Source organism: Schistocerca gregaria, chromosome 4 (assembly GCF_023897955.1).
Source record: "Schistocerca gregaria isolate iqSchGreg1 chromosome 4, iqSchGreg1.2, whole genome shotgun sequence".
Taxonomy (NCBI): Eukaryota; Metazoa; Arthropoda; class Insecta; order Orthoptera; family Acrididae; genus Schistocerca; species Schistocerca gregaria.
The window spans coordinates 398,456,518-398,476,641 of NC_064923.1; the positions used below are offsets into that span (position 1 = coordinate 398,456,518).

At 43.2% G+C, this 20,124-nt stretch overlaps 1 protein-coding gene across 1 annotated transcript in view; it reads right to left on the reverse strand.

Annotated features, from left to right (window-relative positions):
• LOC126267745 (synaptotagmin-5) overlaps positions 1-6,208 on the reverse strand; it is a 216,273-nt gene extending 210,065 nt beyond the window's left edge. The window contains exon 1 of the mRNA XM_049973048.1: positions 6,184-6,208. The gene's annotated coding sequence lies outside the window, so the exon portion shown is untranslated. The remainder of the gene's footprint in view (positions 1-6,183) is intronic.
• Between the last annotated feature and the right edge of the window lie 13,916 nt (positions 6,209-20,124).

Sequence of the window (20,124 nt, forward strand, 5' to 3'; positions counted from 1 at the left end):
CCGACGTGTTGAGCAATTCGGCGGTACGTCCACCCGGCCTCCCGCATGCCCAACATACGCCCTCGCTCAAAGTCCGTCAACTGCACATACGGTTCACGTCCACGCTGTCGCGGCATGCTACCAGTGTTAAAGACTGCGATGGAGCTCCGTATGCCACGGCAAACTGGCTGACACTGACGGCGGCGTTGCACAAATGCTGCGCAGCTAGCGCCATTCGACGGCCAACACCGCGGTTCCTGGTGTGTCCGCTGTGCCGTGCGTGTGATCATTGCTTGTACAGCCCTCTCGCAGTGTCCGGAGCAAGTATGGCGGGTCTGACACACCGGTGTCAATGTGTTCTTTTTTCCATTTCCAGGAGTGTATATGGGTGAGGCCAAAAAGAAGTGGTTACTTGTCATAATTTAAGGCTTGTCTGAAATATAAATAAAAACATAATATTATGGCGAATTTGGATGAAGATCAGGAATAAAACTCACGAAGCAAAAGATTAGATAATAATAGTAAAGAAACCAGACTGCAGTTCAAAGAGACGAATGACATAAAAGGAGGGCAATTGTTGAGAAAGGACAGAGACAGCCTTGTTATTCAGTCTGTACATAGAGTAATCCATGAAGGAAGGAAACCAAGGCGACAACTGGAAAACGAATCAAAGTTCAGGGAGAAGAAAAATATATCAACTAACAAATGCAGCAGAATTACATCACGCATTACTTAAGAAGTAAGATTATGAAATGACACTAAAAGCAGTAAATGAGTTGTTCTATTTGACCAGTAAAATAGCTCACGATGACAGAAGTCAAGAGAACATAAAATACTGATAGTCAATAGCAATTTTTTAAAAAAAGAGATATATTTTTACATCGTGAATATTTAAGTGTTAGGAAGCCTTATCTGAAAGTATTTGTCTGGACTGTGTTTAGCTCGGATAACCAGTTAAGCAGTACTGAATCTAGACGGTCTGAAAATATATTTAAGGCACAACTCGATTAAAAAAGAAGGGATAGATTAATAGGTCACATCCTGAGGCATCAAAAAGTAGATACATCAGTTATGGAGGAAAGTGTGAGAATACAAATTCTAGAGGGAGCTCACGGCTTGCCTGCAGTGATGGATCTACTGGGTGTGTTTTAGATTTCTTTGAAGAGATGATGAGGCTTGTACAGGTTAGACTAGTTTGGAAACAAACCACGTAAGTGTCCGGACTGCTCATCATCAACGATACAAACAGATATAGCGGGCAAAATTTAATCTGATTGTAAATCACACTCTGGGAAAGTATGTATCAGGACGGCAGAGACCCACCATGGTTTAATAACAAAATTCGGAAAGTGCTCAAAACAGAGAGTGTTGCATTCTCGGTTCAAAAAAGAACACACAAATATCGAAAGACAAAAGCTACAGAAATTCGAAATGTTTAATGATGGTCTGCTGCGGGATTCTTGGTCATATTGTATGTTCAGATGTTTCTTTCCGAAAATGAATATGAATTTAAAAAGTATCCCTCGTGCGAAACTCAGCTTTCCCTTTTCTCGTGCGATATCCTGCAAACCTCGGATGAAGGACAACGGGAAGCTTCCACATTCCTGTGTTTCCACAAAGTGTTTGACATGGTGTAACACTACAGACTGTTAACGAAAGTATCAGAATATTGATTACATTGTCAGATATCTGACTGATTCGAAGGTCTTTTAAGTAACAGAAACCAGTGTGTTACCCTGGACGGCAAGTATTCACAGGAGACAAAAGTATGGTCAGGAGTGCCCCAGAGAAGTACGATAGTAAAACTCTTATTCTGAACATACATGAACAAACTGAGGGATAGGGTGAACAGCAATCTGCGATTGTGTGTTGATAACACTATAGTGTATGGGAATGTGTCATCGTTGAGTGACATTAGGAGAGTGTAGGATGTCTTAGACAGAATTTATATATGGTATGATCATGATAGCTTGAATTAAATGTACCAAAAAGTAAAGCAATGCAAGCGTGCAGAAAAAAACAATACTATAATATCTAAAAACAATGTCAGTGAAGCGTTTCTTTACACAGTCACGTTGATTAAATGTGTAGGCGTAACATTGCAGTACGACATCAAATAGATATTCACGTAAAGTCTTAATAAGGCGAATGTCAACTTCAGTTTATTTGGATAATTCTGATACATTGTAGCACATCTCTAAAGCAGACCATCTGTAGAACACTGATGCAAACCATTTTTGAGCAGTGCTCGAGCTCTGGTCTCCACACCTGTTCAGATTAAAGGAAGAACATCGAAGCAATTCAGAGGCACGCTACTAGATTTGTTTCTCGTAGGTAATGAAATGACTAGGATTGGGACAACATATCTCACGCCATGCACTGCATGGTAGCTTCCAGGGTATGCATGTAGGTGTAGACGAAGATGTAGAAAGGAATAACACCCACTACCATCTGGCAGGCTGCCTTAATGTGAGAGTGGTCGCATTATAGTTCTACTAGTCAGCCTTTGCTCCACACCACAAGAAGAAAACCATTATTGCATTTGCCCATGATACTTGTCATGTGAGTCTTCACCAGTTTTTGTGTTATTGTGTCCTGAATGCTGAAACAGTGGACTTAAGAGTATGGTATTTTAGTTGACCCCCATGGCACATGCTGTCATACTGCAGCACACCACCATGGGAGGTTTTTATTTACTGTAGTGTATGTTTGTGCCATCAGAGAACTACATACATGTTTTTTTGTGGTGCATAGTCTCTTGTGCTAAGAACAAGGCACAGCGGCATCATATTCCAAATTCACATGTGCATCTAACGAAGGTAAAAATAGTTTCAATTGAAATCAAATATTTCTTTTACATAGATAAGGAAGGTATAATATTTCTTTCATTTACAACAACCATTATTACTCTTCATTGCCTGCAATTGTGTCTATCACAATAAGAATAGTAATTTTATTTTGATCCCATCTTCACCATACTTATAACACTAATATGTGTGTGTGTGTGTGTGTGTGTGTGTGTGTGTGTGATGCAATAATGGAGGTACCCTTTCAAGGCATATTATATATACAGCCATATGTCTATTTGTATGTGTGTATGTATGCTTACCTGAGATCTCGTCCCAAACCGCTAGATCGATATCAAACACATTTGACACACGAAAGGCAAACATCAGAAGTATTAATTCTGTGGGGTTTATGGCCTTCTAACTCCACTAGGAGTCGCTATATGGGCAAAAACGTGTTTTTTCAGCCCATGCTATGTAGGCTGCCCTGCAAGATCGGTGTGTTATATGGAAACAGTATCTACTTGCTTCATCGACCTGCTTTGCATGGCAGCCTACATGTGATCGGCACAAAACAGGTTTGAAACCCCTGAAATGAGGCTGCTCTCCATTGTTTTGGAGTAGTATTGGATGGCTCTATTGACATGCTTTGTGTGTCAGCCTACACATCAGGTGCAACAAATGGTTTTCCAACTCTTGACCTCTAGGCTACCCTGCACGACAGGCATGTTGTGTAAGATTAGTATGACCTGCTTTGCCAGGCAGCCCATACGTTAGGGACAACAAACGGTTTTCAAGCATGTGGCATGTAGGCTGCTCTGCAAGATGGTCTTTTGTGGGAGTAGTATTGGCTTGCCTTACCTACCTGGTTTTCAGTGTCTACATGTGTAGATGGATACAGCTAGGGGAAGGTTGAGGCAGATAGAGCAGATGGACAGGGAGAGAGGAGAGGAGGAGATGGACAGAGGAATGAGGAGATCGACAGAGAGAGGTAAGAGGAAATGGGCAGAGATGGGGAGAAGGATTGGACTGAGGAAGGGATGAGGCAGACATGATTAGAGAGAGGGAGAGAGGGGGGGAGGAGATGGACAAAGAGAGGAGAAGGAGAAGCTGGAGACACAGAGTGAGGGAGGAGAGGGTCAGTTAGGGGTGGGAGGATGAGGTGTACAGAGAGACAGGGGAGGGAGAGGTGGACACAAAGAAGGGGGAGAGGAGATGTGAGCAATACAGGTATATGTTTTGAAAGCATATGTTTTGAAAGCATATGCTGATGAAACCAAAGGGAATAAGCTAGTACAAACAATTTATCCATCGTTTCTATGGTCCTGTAGGTTGTCTCAGGAAGCTGAAAAAATGAGCGATTCTCAAACTTCTAACCAAGTGAATGTGACAAAATATGCGACATTTACAGAGAATCGCTCCAGTCAGTAGGGAAGCTTCGAATGCTGCCTATTAACTTCATGTTTATCTCTCTCTCAGAATTGTCGTCTACTGAGAGTGTGTGGGTGATGGCAACTGTTAATAATTCTGTGTTGTAAGGCACACCAATTATCATCCACAGTTTCATAAGGAAGTTTCTAAGCGTTCCATAGCTAATTCGTTGTGTTGATCTACGTTTTTCTTTCAGATTTAGTACCAGAAACATCTCTTCCAGCTTTGTCTACTGTTGATTTCTTCTAAGCTCTGGTACTACTTCGTATTGTTGATTGATGTTGGTGACTTCAAACACTTATATGCAGTTCTAATCTACATCTACACCTACATCTATGCTCCTCAAGCCACGGTATGGTGCATGGCGGGGGATACTGCATCACTACTAGGCGTTTCCTTTTCTGTTCCACTCGGAGATAGAGCGAGGGGAAAACGACTGGTTGTATGCCTCTGTATGCATCATAATTTATCTTATCTTTGTGGTTTCTCTAAATTTGCTCAATAGTGTTCCTCGAAAAGGATGTCACTTTCCCCCTAGGGATTCCCATTTGAGTTCACAAAGCATTTGCGTGTTGTTTGAATCTACTGGTAACAAATCTAGAATTATTACGATGTTTTCTTTTAATTAGACCTGATGCGAATCCCAGACATTCGAGCAGTCAACAATAACAGATCCCACTAGTGTTCTATATGCTGTCTCCTTTACAGATGAACCACTCTTTCCTAAATTTCTCCGAATAAGAAGAATCGGCTGTTTGTTTCGCTACAGCAATCCTCGCATGCTCGTTCCGTTTCATACCACTTTGCAACGTTACGGCCAGATATTTAAACCATTTGACCGTGTGAGGCTTGTTGTTGTGAGCTTCAGTCTGAATTTTGTTTTGATACAATTATTCATGCTAGACTATCCTGTGCCAGTTCTCATTTGTGTGTACCTGCTGAAACCTACATGAATTGGAATGTGCTAACAATAGTGAATCTTTAGGCCAGCTCTACCCTCCCTTACCCTTTCATCTCGGCCTTGATTCTTCAGAATGTGTCCTATGAAACTGTCCCTTTTTCCAGTTGAATTCTCCGATAAAGACCTTTTCTGTAACGTCTTGTAGCTGCGTCAACGAATGGTGCATAATTGCAACTAACAACTGTTACTGCGCGTTAAACTTAATGTCCATCGCTACACCAGCTCCAGCAGCATTCCACTTTCGAGTAGCGCCATACTGTAGTTCATTTTACGTCACTTAAATACGCAAAACATATTGTGGTGGCGTTTATATTAGCCCTGGCCACAGTCTTCTGCATTTCACTCACTTTCATATCACGAAAGGCAGTGGTAAATACGTGTTGTGAATTTTGGTTAAACGGAATAGTGAGGATGAAACACGATTAGGAAAAACAATGAATATATTATCAGGGAAATGCTACAAACTTCTGGCGTAGAGAATTAATCTGAAACGGAGGATAGAATGTTACGGGCAGTCGATGTCGTTGTCATTGGTGACGGAGCACGAATGTGGTTTGGTCACAGCTGGAGAAGTGAATCGACCTCGCATTCCACCTCTCATTCGCGTGAAATGAATTAGGTAGGTTACAGTAAACATAAATCTAGATGCTTGGACTCAGATTTGCAGTTCACTCCTCCCGGAAATGGCTCCTCCACCATTTCACTCACTTGACTGAAGAAACTGCAGTATGGAGCATTACACTGTTAAAAGAAAATTCTCAGAACTAGGGGAGTTGCACGGCAATAAACAGAGCTGTTTATTATTCTTACGTACATGATAACTTTTTTGCGGTCTCATAATTTTCGTTTTCTCATAATTCTGATTATGGATAGCAGAGTGGCACAGTTGAAAGGAATGTATCACAGAAATGAAACAGAAAGTTCCTTAAATATTCACACAATCTGAATATTCCCCTCAGCCATCAATTATCACACGCCTGTAGAAGTGCCAGAACAGAGAAAATCAAATTCACCAACAATACTTACTTCTAATTTCTTCTTGCTCTTTGTTCTACGAAGGATCTACCACTCCTGAAACATGACAGAAAAAAGTTATTCATAAGTTTTTCATTTTAAATACTAAGGAGGACATATTTTACAAGGAAATTTAAAGTTAGTGCGTATTTACTTTAATTAATAGTAATTATAGCTACAAAAAATCCTTTAAGGATTCTTGTTAATTTGTACCTAAGGATCGCTAAAGTACTATATTTTCAGCTACATCTTACAATTCAATTTCGCTCCATTTACATCGTTACATGTTAACTTAGATCATTAAATGAATCCGTTCATATTTCACATAATACTTTGTTTCTATTTGAAATTAAATGTTCTCTATTACTAATACCCAATCTGTTGCCAACTTATTTTTCACTGTTATCTGGACATAATTTCATCTTATTTATTTGCTTGAAAAACTTAATCTGTAGTTTTGAAATTTCGTATGTCAGCTCATTCCAGTTTCAGTTGCCTTACAACAGAGGAAAACCTTACGACAACAGTGGTCAAAACTTGAGATGATGACTGGTTTTAATTTATTATACGAATGTACGTTCCAGGCAAAGAATGTAGAAGTGTGTTTGCTCTTAAGTATAAAGAGTAAAGTCAGTCTTACTCGACATGTGCACCGTATGCGTTTTGCTATTGATTGCAGGCTATGGTCCAGTTGTTTTTACACCGTAGGTATGTTCATCAATCGGTGCAATCGCGGAGTATGCTAAAAAAGAAATCGTTCCACTTTCTGTCACCAGGTGAAAATATGGAGCTGTAAGCAGTCAGTATGTGGTGCGGTGAAGTATGGTCTCCTGTCTCAGCAACTTGCTGCATCTGTAACACGTCATGGTCAACAGTTCAGCATAGCATGTCCGGTGATGTGTCGTAGTATGCTATCCTCGAGATCAGGAAGAGTCTTGTACATCACTGATAGCAAAGACTTTTTTGTCGCTGCGAGATCTGTTTACGAAATTTCAGTCACCAACTTTCTCTTCCGAATGCGAAAATATTTTGTTAAGCCCAACCTACATAGGTAGGAATGATCATCAAAATGAAATAAGAGAAATCAGAGCTCGAACAGAAAGGTTTAGGTGTTCGTTTTCCTCGCGCGCTGTTTGGGAGTGGAATGGTAGAGAGATAGTATGATTGTGGTTCGATGAACCCTCTGCCAAGCACTGAAATGTGAATTGCAGAGTAATCATGTAGATGTAGATAGACACGATCTTTCAGATAACCCCACAACACAGTCACGAGGGTTTAGTTAGGGGGATTTGGAAGGCCAAATTATCTAAAGATGACGTTATCCTTATCGAAGCAAATTTTTCACTTGGAAAGTAGCATGTGGTGTCGTCCCATAGTTGTGTTCTTGCAAAGCTAGAACCAAGTGTTGCACAGCGAGGTTCCTATAAAGTTAAGATGTCGCTTACGACTAACAGGCCAATGATGTGTCATCTCCTCGAATAAAAGCGGACCAGAATGAGGGGACTAGTGAAACAGTCACATAAGCTGAGTGCAGTGCATATTCCTGCGCTGATACTGACACCACCCAATGGGCTAAGGACCGAGTGCATGGTGCCTCCTGCCACAAGTCACCAATGACCACTGAGAATTATACCAATTCATGTACACTTTGTACACAGCATCACCTGAGGGACTGATCTTCCCCTTCGTCCTCCAACGATTGCCATGGCCGCTTAGTGATAGACCTCTTATCTAGTGACAGTCAAGCCACGTCGGCCGCAGCACTGATACAACCGACTGACACGTGTACTGCTCCGTCTCCACCATCTCGTCGGCCCATAGGGCCTTCTAGGGGTTCCAACCCGCTACCACCACCAAAGAAGGAGAAAATCCCTCCTATCGTTGTTTACAATCCCACAAACGACAGTAAACTGAACACTGAACTGCCACACCTTATTGCAGATCAATAGCGGGTAGTATACCGGAAAGACCATGTCAAAAACGTGCTATCATGGATGATTATCTCCAAGTCCTCACCTCTTTGAAGTCCAGGGCTATGGACTATCACGCTCATCCGGCTTCTGGCGACAGTAGAATAAAAACCGTCTCAAAGACCTTCCTTGAAAAATTAAAGAAACAGACGTCAGGTATGAATTACTACATGTCAATTTCCTAGGTATTTTGGTCCACCAGTGCAACAAGAGCAACCCTGAGACCCGGAAAATAATCTTTATGCCCATCCATGTTGTCTCCCGTATTAGAGGACGTCGAATGCATTTACCAAATCAGGTATTTCCTGTGCACCAAGGTGCGTATTCAATCATATGAAGGCTGCAGCGGCCCGTTCATCTGCCGTAAGAGTCAACGTTTGCACCACACAGGCGTTTCAAGTGTGCTGGCTCGCATCCATAAGAGGACTGCAAATTCACGGCCTCAGAAAAACCCACGTTTTCCCCCTGTTTGGGCACCTCTCACATACATCACCATCTGACACCCTGGAAGGGTTGTCCTATGCACTAGAAGGCTATGAAGTCTTCCCACCCACCACAGTGGAAACCAAGGACGAATCGGCGATCTCTGCTTTCATGGGACCGCATCCATTTCCCCATCTTATGGGGTAAATCCGACGACCATCCTACCACTTATGCTCAGGCACATGACGCTTCTGCGACACAGGACCCCTTCAAGCTCCATCCCCTTCGACCGCATTTGCTGCTGCAGCTCAGTCTCCTCTTGCTCATCCGTCCTCTGTGGCGCATACCAACGCCCACCAAGCTGAACGACTGTCTGTGGCCACCACCCAACCAACTGCTGGTGCCACAACTCTTCCTTTCAGCGCCTTCTCCACCAGCCACAACACCAACCCCTTCCCGTTGGAGGGTGATCCATCCCACCCAGCATGTTCCTCCAGTGGTGGAGACAGATGATTCTATCCAGGATGACATGCGAGAGATCCTCCAGGTCATCTCTCTGTTGATGCAACCCACCTCAGGGTGGTCATTCGTGAAATGGCTCAAAAGATCCGTCGGTCGGAGGATGGGCTCGCTAATGTCATCGCCTTTGTTGAAGGACTCGGCCACCACACAACCATCAGCCTCTCGATCTAGTTTTCTGTATTTTTAATTCTAATGGCCTTAAAGGTATGAAGCCTGAACTGAACGCTTTCCTCTATGACCACTTGTCTCAGAAACCCACCTGAATCCCACTGACGATTTTAGCCTCCACAACATGGTTTACTATCGCACTGACCGAATCCAACACCAAGGTGGGGGCATGGCAGTGTTTCTGCATAAGTCTCTCATCCACAATCATGAGGTTCTCCAGCCACTCGAACGTATAGATGCTAAGGCGGTCACTATTTCCACTTGACTTGGTGCTATAACTTTTGATGGATTTATTTGAGCCCTAACCTATCACTTCTTGAAGCTGATCTCCGTTCCTTGACATGATTTGACAAACATATTGCTGGGGCAGATCTCAATGCCAAGCCCCCGTCTTGGCATTCTTGCATTGCTAACCCCAAGGGCAGACTCCTCCTTACCTGCTTGACCTAGAAGATTCTTTGGCACTGTCGGTCTATGGTTCCCACACTGCCACCCATATACCAGTCGCTCTGATGCCAGCCAGACGCACTGCATGTGGCGATTTTCAAGAACATTGCAGTGCAGTTTTCGTTGGAAACACTCCAGACACTGGCCTCTGATCACAACCCTGTACTCCTATACATTACCGACGTCGCTCTGTCTGTAGCCATCCGTTCTACCTTGACCATCACAGATTGGGACAAATTTTGCAGGATCCTTAATAAAACCATTCGGCAACATCTCGACCTGACAACATCTGCCAATCTGGTTAGTGTTGTTGATTACCTAACCACAAAAATCCAAAAGGCGATGAAGGCCTCTACTTGGATTATCCTAAGGGCTTTAACCCCACTCGATGACTTGCCTACCCTCTTACATGAACTCAAAATCCAGAAGAACCGCTACCGCAGATGGTGGAAGCAGTTTCGTGATCCTTGGGATAATCATCACTTGAAGCGCCTCCAGCATTAATGCTTCCACTGGCTCGCCAATTGGAAAATGGGAGGACAAGATGTCCGCCTTCCTCCTCCAACATAAATCCAAATGGGCTTTTTGGCTGTTGTCTGAGCCCTGTGACACTCCACAGTGAAGACCAACCATCCCATCTGCACAGTGGATGGCTTAACCTATGATGCTCTGCGTGTGGCAGAAACTCTGGCCGATGCATTTGAGGCCCAAAACTAATTGCTCATGCAGGACCTGACACCTCATGAACTCCAGGATGAACATGATATTCTAGTGGTGGTTGCCGCTTTCACACAAATACCACCTCTGACTGCCCGTAACCTTTTGCCCCTAGCGGAAATCCAATGGATCCTCCAGTGGAAGCGTGGGCAGTCGGCTCCAGGTTTGGATGGTATCTTAAATGAACACTTCCGATAGCTCCCAAAAAAGTCACTGGTCTTATTTACCAGAATCCTGGACCGCTGTCTCACAACTGGCATTTTCCTACGACAGTGGAAGCAGGCCAGAATGATTGCCATCCCCAAGCCCTTGAAGGACCCTATGGTCCCCACTAACAACAGATCCATTAGCATTCTGAATACCATGGCCAAGATTCTAGAATCTTTGGTCCTGCACATTTCCCAGCCTCTAGCAGTGGCTGGGACCACCTGTCCAGAAGAGTTTGGATTTGCTTCCTACCTGTTGTCCAAACTCCAAGTCCTTCAGATCGTGGAACTTGTCAGCAAGGGCTTTAACTCCTGCTTGAAGGTGGCAGTTGTTTTCCTGGACATGCAAAATGCATATGACAAGCTCTGGTAGGACAATCTTTTGTACAAAATGCTCACACAGACGACCATCTTCAACATCTATGTGAAGGTCATGGATAATTTCCTCCACGATGGGACTTTCTTGGTTACTCAAGAATGTCACAGCTTACGTCACATGTTGATGGGTACCCCTCAGGGCTCTGTGTCGTCTCCCACCCTTTTTAACATTTATGTTAACGATTTGCTAGTCCTTCCACCCTGCCTTCTGGCGCTATACGCCGATGATACTGCTCTCTATACCACCGGCTGCAACACAGACCAGCTCATTGCTCGCCTCCAGAGGTAGGTTCACGTGACAGTGATATGGTGACGTTCCAACAAGACTGTCCTCACTGCCGCCAAAACTATGGCAGTCTACTCCACTAAACGGCGTCCCATCCTCCGCCACAACATAACTATTGCAGGCGTCCAGGTCCCATGGTCCCCTGATACCAAATACTTAGGCGGATAAAAAACTGCTCTTCCATCGCCATGCAGAATATGTAACCCAAAAAGGACTCAAGCTGATAAAAGCGTTGTACCCAGTGATCACAAACAGGAAACTGACCCTCGACACCAAGCTCCGTCTGTACTGGATGGTTGTCCACTCTTCCCTCACCTATGGCTTCACTGCGTGGGCTACAATTAGTGACTCCCGGATGCAGACCCTCCAGCGCCTGCAGAATAACTTGCTTGAGTGGAGCCTGCACGCCCCTCCCCTCACGAGGGTAGTTATCCTCTCCGAGGAAACGGACATGGGCACGCTAAAGACGTTCTAGCGAGAGAAGGCCAAAGTAGAAGCCCTACAGACACAATCACTGGCTTACAAAACATTACCACAGCGACTCTCCAGCAATGTCACCGGTATGCTGTTCCTCTCACCATCCTTGAGGACTCTGATTATAACCATGGATAACAATAGCACTGTTACGGCCACTAATGAAGCGTTAGTGTTGACTTGACCACTCGATGGGTATTAACCATCATCATCCGCCACTGCTGATACATCATGTAGTTCGTAGTTAGTTAAACTTTGCCTGCCACCTGAACTTTCACCGTCGGAGGATGGTATGGGACAAAGTCCCTCCGCCACATCTTCAAGTGTACTACAGTGATGTCTTTGGAATGACATCTTTGTCGTATGGAACAGTTTTACTATTCACCAGTGAAGCTGTATTTCAACCTTCCACAGACAAAAAATGGAAAGAAATCCTCGGCCGCGCTAGTAGACCTGGACTAGAAGAGAGCACTAAAAGAGCTGCAGTGATATTAACGATAACAGTGACTTACGAACTTCTATGATTAGCTTGCATGGAAATTGTATCTATCAAAGGGTATTGGTTATTTGCATATCGCCAACTGCTTGCGACCCATCATGTAGGAAAGAAAGTTAAGTATCGTCAATTAAATTACTGTAATGAAGTCCATTAATATGAGTTGCTTGTATGTTGTCTAGTTATCCAAGAAAACAGTTTTCTAGGCACCCAATAAGAGATGAGTGGGTAGGATCCCAAACTTAAGATATGGCTACACAACAGAATATTTGCCTCAGCCATCAATTATCCAACGCTTCGATTCGGTTGCCTGTGGAGGTGCCAGAACAGAGAAAAATCAAACTCTGCTGCAATACTTACTTTTAATTTCTTCTCGCTCTTTGTCCTATGAAGGGTCTTCCGCTCCTGAAACATGAAAGAAACAAATTATTCATGACTTTTTTCAAGTTAAATACTAAGGACAACAGATTACAAGGAAATATAGAGCTACTGACAGTAATTAGGGCTAAAAAAAAAGGCAGTAGCAACATCATCACACCTTTAAGGATTCTTGTTAATTTGAAGTTAAAGTACTCTAAGAACTATATTTTCAGCTTCATGTTGGAATTCAACTTCTTTCTATTTACATCGTTGAATGTTTACTTCGATCGTTAATAAGTCCGCACGTATTTTGCATAACACTTTGTTTCCATTTTAAATTAGACACACACTGTTACTAACACACAGTTCGTTGCAAACTTATTTTTCGCTTTTAGCAGGACATAATTTCATCTTATTTATTTGCTTGAAAAATTTAATCTATTGTTCTGAAATTTCGTATGTCATTTCATTCGCGCTTAAGTTGCCTTACAACAGAGGAAAATACAACGACAACCGTGGTCAAAACCTGGGGATGAGAACTGCTTTTAATTGAGTTATAGTAAAGCACGTTCCAGACAAAGTATATGGAAGTGTATTTGCTTCTGAGTATAAAGAGTAAATTCGATCTTAGTCGATATATGCAGCGTATGCATGTCGCTATCTATCGCAGGCGACGGTCCAGTTGTTTCTAGTGCCTAGTGGCAATCCATGAGAAGGGTTCATTAAATAGTAACCTTTCATATATGCCCGCCCGGTTAGCCGTGCGGTCTAATGTACTGCTTTCCAGGCGAGGGGGTTGTGAACCACTGGGGGCTACGGCGGGGACGAAGCCTCTCCTTCGTTTCTAGATCCCCAGTTGCATACGGTACCATAAAGACATTTTGGATTCAGGTTCTTATTTATTAAGTGTAACACTGTCCTTGACCGTTGAAGTGAAGGTATATCTCTGACAACACTGTAAAAAGGGAGAGAAGGCTTTATTCGTTTTGTTTCTGTTTCCGCCATACCATGGGACGATTTGCGCTCCTTGCTTTTCGGCACTTGGTGGAGCTGGTTTACGGACGATGTGTGCTTGAGTTAATGCAACGTAACAGTGGCCATTCTCATGCTACATTCTGCGAAGACTACGGTGAGACCACCGCATGCACGAGCTGCTTGGTGTAATTCTTTGTTTACAACGCTTTCAAGTCTGTAGATGTGCTGGTTGTTTATATTTAAACTGCTAGTGTTCCAAGTGCTGCAGTTAAGGCTGTATATATTGCAGGACGCGCAACATCGTAGGTATGTTCATTAATCGGTGCGTTCGCGGAGTACGCTGAGAAAAATAAAATGAAAATAGTCCACTCTCTGCCGTCAGGTGAAAATACGGAGCTGTAAGCAGTCAGTATGTGGTTTCTAGGAAGAAAGAGGAGGAGAACTACCAAATACATGTTAGCGGTTGTTCTGGCACGTTTAGCAGGAAACGGTCATAATTTACGACACGTGTGCAGTATGCTCGCCCGTCTCAGCAAAGTGGTGCATCTTTAACGCGGCATTGTCGACAGTTGACCACAGCATATCCCGTGTAATAAGAGTAGTATGTCGAAGTATGCTGTCCTTCAGATCAGGAAGAGCCTGTTACATCACTTACAGAAACGATGTTTAAGATAACCCCACAACCAAAAGTCACATGGATTTTGTTAGGCGGTTTTGGAAGGCCAGATTGCCTAAAGATGAAGTGATCCTTACCGAAGGTTTCTCAAAGCAAATTTTTCACTTGGCAAGTGACATGTGATATCTCCCCATCTTTCATGAAAATCGTGGTGTGGACATAGTTGTGTTCTTGCAAAGCTAGAACCTAATGTTGCACACCGAGGTCCTTATAAAGCGAAGATGTCGCTTTCATCTAAAAGGCCAACTATCCTTGAAGGAAAACGGACCGAGAATGAGGCGGTTAGTGAAACCATGCCGCACAGTCACATAAGCTGAGCGCAGTTTATGTTTGTGCACAACATGTAACGGAGTAGAACACTATATGTGACAGTTACGTGCATTCACTTTATCATTCAGAGTAAAATGTGTCGCGTTCGTCAAAAGAATACTCCCCGGCCACACTTCATCCATTTCCCTACGTGCTAAAAGACGAAAGTCAATGTCACAGCGCTGTAGCTTATCATAGGGCTTGATGTGGTGCACATTCTAAATCTTGCGGGGACATCAGTGTAAAATACGCTGCAAAATCTTTTGAACAGTTGACCACGGTAAAGACAATTCCCACAACACAGCTCGAGAGCTGGTTGAAGAATTTGGGGCGTATGCTGTATGCTGCACGTTCGGTTGTAGCTACAGCAGCTTTATCAACAACTGCCATGGGAATTGGATGCCTCTCTCTCTCTCTCTCTCTCTCTCTCTCTCTCTCTCTCTGTCGTGGTTGGCAGGAGAGCCAACCGTGTTATTCTAAAGGAGGCCGAAATGCATGCGTCTCAGCTCACGCAGGCTGGCGTGAGGTCTGGAACATGACAAGGGAATTAGAATTGAGAAAAACGGACGTATCTGGTGGAATACTTAACTTTAAACCATTAATGAAGGACGTCGCTCTTTATGGTACATGATTCACAATATCAATAGTACGGATACTGGCGCCTTGCTAGGTCGTAGCAAATGACGTAGCTGAAGGCTATGCTAACTACCGTCTCGGCAAATTTGAGCGTAGTAGTCAGTGAACCATCGCTAGCAAAGTCGGCTGTACAACTGGGGGCGAGTGCTAGGAAGTCTCTCTAGACCTGACGTGTGGTGGCGCTTGGTCTGCAATCACTGATAGTGGCGACACTAGGGTCCGACGTATACTACCGGACCGCGGCCGATTTAAAGGCTACCACCTAGCAAGTGTGGTGTCTGGCGGTGACACCACTCTCTCTCTCTCTCTCTCTCTCTCTCTCTCTGCTGCACCACGTGATTTACCTTTTTCTTCAATTTTCTTTATAATAATCTTCAACCCATTTATTGACATTGGGCTCTTCGCAGCCGTTCCTTTCGGCGACATGCAGCGCTGCTATTGCTGCCCTTTTGATAAAACAAATTTACCAGGAGTGCTCCGACCTTCTTGTCAATAGAAATTGCTTTTCGTAGGAAAACTTCAAAAATCTTAACACTTCACACCAACAGTCACTTCAAAAAAGAAACTAAGACGCAACGCCAAGCTCAAACAGCACACTGACGTCAACACAGCAAACAGTTCACTTTCTGACTGCTTACAGCGCCATATTTTCACCTCGTAGTAAGAGTGTAAATATTTTTTTCAGCATAATCTGCTGGCGCACTGACTGATGAACATGCCTATGCTCTTTCAGCGTCCTGTGAGTTGTACTGCTCGCACTACAGCACTCGGAACGGCTTAAGTTTAATTGTAAGCACTCGATACCTTCAGTGGTGTTAAGACTTAACTTACGTCGTTACAGAGATAGACCCTGTTCGAAGTTCACGGTACAATATTGTTTCACTTGTTCGTCTGTGGGTCCGCAGCTCGTGGTCGTGCGGTGGCGTTCTCGTTTCCCACGCCCGGGTTCCCGGGTTCGATTCCCGGCGGGGTTAGGGATTTTCTCTGCCTCGTGATGACTGGGTGTTGTGTGATGTCCTTAGGTTAGTTAGGTTTAAATAGTTCTAAGTTCTAGGGGACTGATGACCATAAATGTTAAGTCTCATAGTGCTCAGAGCCATTTGAACCATTTTGTTCGTCTGTGAGTTTAGCGTAGTGGCTTCGTTACATTCCCTTAATGTGCGTATGGAGTTTTTTGTCCTTATTTTCGTACATCGTGGACTTGTATAGCATGTGGTCCACCACGGGAGAAGTCATGCTGATCGTTGATTTGCTTATTAATAATCAAGAATTTCACTAAAGCATCTTTGATTTGTTTTTCTCCCCATTCACTTTTGAAGTCTGCCGAATATTTGGATGGCACGCCAAGGGGCCCGGGTTCGATTCCCAGCTAAAACAGGAGATTTTCTCCGCTCAGGGACTGGGTGTTGTGTTGTCCTCATCACCATCTCATCCTCATCTCCGACGCGCAAGTCGCCCATTGTGGCGTCGAATGAAATAAGCACTTGCCCTCGGCGGCCGAACTTCCCCAAATGCGCAACTCCCAGCCCGCAATGCCGTACGTTCATTTCAATTTGGCACACATGCTCTTGTATTCACTCTTGCGACTGTGTTTTATTTGAGCAGGCACTTTACACTGAATTCTGCCTCTAGCGGAATTATTAGCCAAAGTGAAAGCAAATGATATCAACAGAAATATTTTGAATTCTTTGATCGTCTTTACAGCTTGCAAGGTAAGTGAGCTTTAGAATACAAGACTTCATATTGTTCAGGATTATCTTCAGTGTGACTTACGTTTAACAAAGTTTCGACAGTAATTGCGTGGAAAATAGCATTGTCCACCAAATACGTAATGACGATGCAATCTTCAGGCCTTGCAGCTATCTCCTGTCACATTTGGACAAACAGTCCTTGCATAAAATCCCTCTCTTCTGCCAGTCCCTCAACTCGTCTTCGCTTCTTCTCAATCCCTATGTTTTCCCCATCTGCTGTATGAATGGAATATGTCAGCCTTAATTCGCTCTCACCAGATGAGCTTTGGGAAAATATCGGTGTTTCTGTGTTCGCTAACAAGTTCTGATTTCTACGACTGCATTTATTTTTCGATCATTTATTATGTTTCTTTGTGTGCACTCTTGCTGTTCTTTCAGTTTCCAGCGAATGCGATGAGTAATTTTTATATACATTTCACGAGGATTTCGTGATAAAATTACAGCTTCAAAATGTGACATATATTCTCGCAACAGTCATGCGCCCACTTTATGAACTTTAAAATGATGAACAGTGCTGATATGGACGCTGGATAAATATTTAATAATCACCATATACATGGCAACTGGTTTACTGACGAATTTAGAATATAGTCATCATCAGAATATCAAGTCACGGAGGAGAACGTGACACAGGCAGAACTGGTGATGTCAATGTGACACATATCACAAAGATGAATGGGTGCATGCTAAGTTTTTGTACCAACTAGTTACACTACTTGATAAAAATTAGCTCGAGTATTTTGTTCTTGCAGACGAATTCCCCCTGTTTGCAGTTACTCGTATTTTCGTCGGCACTTCCCTTTACATTTCAGTTTAAATATCTCCATTCGGTTGCTGCAGATGGCAACACGGTTTCGACGCGCAGATCAGGAAGACGGAAGACAGTGGTGTCTCCTGGCAGTGTCTTTCGCAGGAAGGTGGAGAGCGGGGCGTCTGCAGCAGCCTTTGCTTCCGGTAGCCTCTCGTCTTAACGAGCTGCCGGCGTTAATGAGCAGGCGAACCGCGGCCGCGCACCTCAGCACGCGACGTCACAGCGCTGGCCTCCACACTGAGTGTGGCTGTCTGTGCAGACAAATGACAGTCACGCGTCCGCTCCTCATCTGTCATCGCCGTTCTACTGTTACTCCCTGAGCAGTTTGTCGGAACACAAAACAGCACATTGACGGAAAGCAAAGTGACGAATTCCATGGGTGTTTGAGTCTTTATTCATTGGCAGGATATCTACAAAACCTCTTCCTGTGGCAGCCCCAAGAGCACGCCAACCTCACTTCTGAATTGTCTTGTGGCATGCAATGGTCTAATAAGAAATTTTAATATTACTATTGTTAAGTGATTTCAAAAAATCACTGATGTGGGAATATGCAGAACTAAGGTATACTGAGTCTGAGCGTCTTCAGATAAGTAGTTTTCCCAAAAATCGCTCTTTCGTCATATTTTACATTCTGCAAAATTTTAGGCTAAAAACATGAAATATCCAGAACGCTTTGATGTAAAAATTTGATGTGGATGCTTACATAATATTATCTTTAATACTATTCGCGTTGTTAAATGAAATGTAAATTATGTAATGGTAAGACAGAGATTTAGGAAGCACGTATTAAATTGTAAGACAGATGTGGACTGTGACCACAATTTATTGGTTATGAAATGTAGACTAAAACTGAATAAACTGCAAAAAGGTAGAAATTTCAGGTGATGGGACCTGGATAAACTGAAGAACCAAAGGTTGTAGAGAGTTTCAGGGAGAGCATTAGGGAACGATTGACAAGAACGGGGGAAAGTCATACAGTAGAAGAATGGGTAGCTTTGAGAGGTGGAATAGTGAAGGCAGCAGAGGATCAAGTAGGAGACGAGGTCTAGTAGAATTCCTTGGATAACAGAAGAGATATTGAATTTAACTGTTGAAAGGAGAAAATATAAAAATGCAGTAAATGAAGTGGTCAGAAAGGAATACAAAGTCTGAAACTGAGATCAACAGGAAGCGCAAAACGACTAAGTAGGGATGGCTGGACAACAAATGAAAGGATGTAGAGGCATGTATGACTAGGGCTAAGATAGATACTGCGTACAGGAAAATTAGAGATCCTTCGTGAAAAAGAGAACGACTTGTATCAATGTCAAGAGCTCAGATGGAAAACCAGTTGTAAGCAAAGAAGGGAAGGCAGGAAGGTGGAAGGAGTATATAGAAGGTCTCTATAAGGGCGATGTACTGGAGGGCAATATTATGGAAATGGAAAAGGACGTACATGAAGATGGAATCGGAGATATGATACTGCGTGAAGAGTTTGACAGAGCACTAAAAGACCTGTGTCGACACAAGGCCCCGGGAGTAGACAATATGCCATTAGAACTACTGTGCCCTTGGGAGAGCCAGCCATGACAAAACTCAATCTGGTGAACAAGATGTATGAGACAGGCGAAATACCGTCAGACTTCAAGAATAATATAAGAATACCAATCTCAAAGAAAGCAGGTGTTAGCAGGTATGAAAATTACCGAACTATCAGTTCAATAAGTCACGGCTGCAAAATAATAACACGAATTCATACAGAATAATTGAAAAACTGGTTTCCGTAGAAATGTTGCAAAACGTGAGGTAATACTGACCCTACGACTTACATTAGAAGATAGGAAAGGCAAACGTACTTTGTAGACTTTTGACACTGTTACTGGAATACTCTCTTTCAAATTCTGAAGGTGTCATGGGTCAAATAGAGGTAATGAAAAGCTATTTACAATTTGTACAGAAACCAGATGGCAGTTATAAGAGTTGACAGGGTTGTAGACTATCCCTGATGTTTTCAGTCTGTATATTGAGCAAGCAGTAAAGAAAATGAAAAGAAAAATTTGGAGTAGGAATTAAAATCCATGGAGAAGAAATAAAAACTTTGAGGATCGCCGATGACATTGTAATTCTGTCAGAGACAGTAAAGGACCTTGAAGGGCAGCTGAACGAAATGGACAGTGTCTTGACAAGAGGATATAAGATAAACATCCACCAAAGCAAAACGAGGATAATGGAATTTATTCGAATTAATTCAGGTGATGATGAGGGAATTAGATTAGGAAATGAGACACTTAAAGTGGTAGTAGAAGAGTTTTGCCACTCGGGGAGCAAAATAACTAATGTTGGTCGAAGTAGAGAGGATATAAAATGTA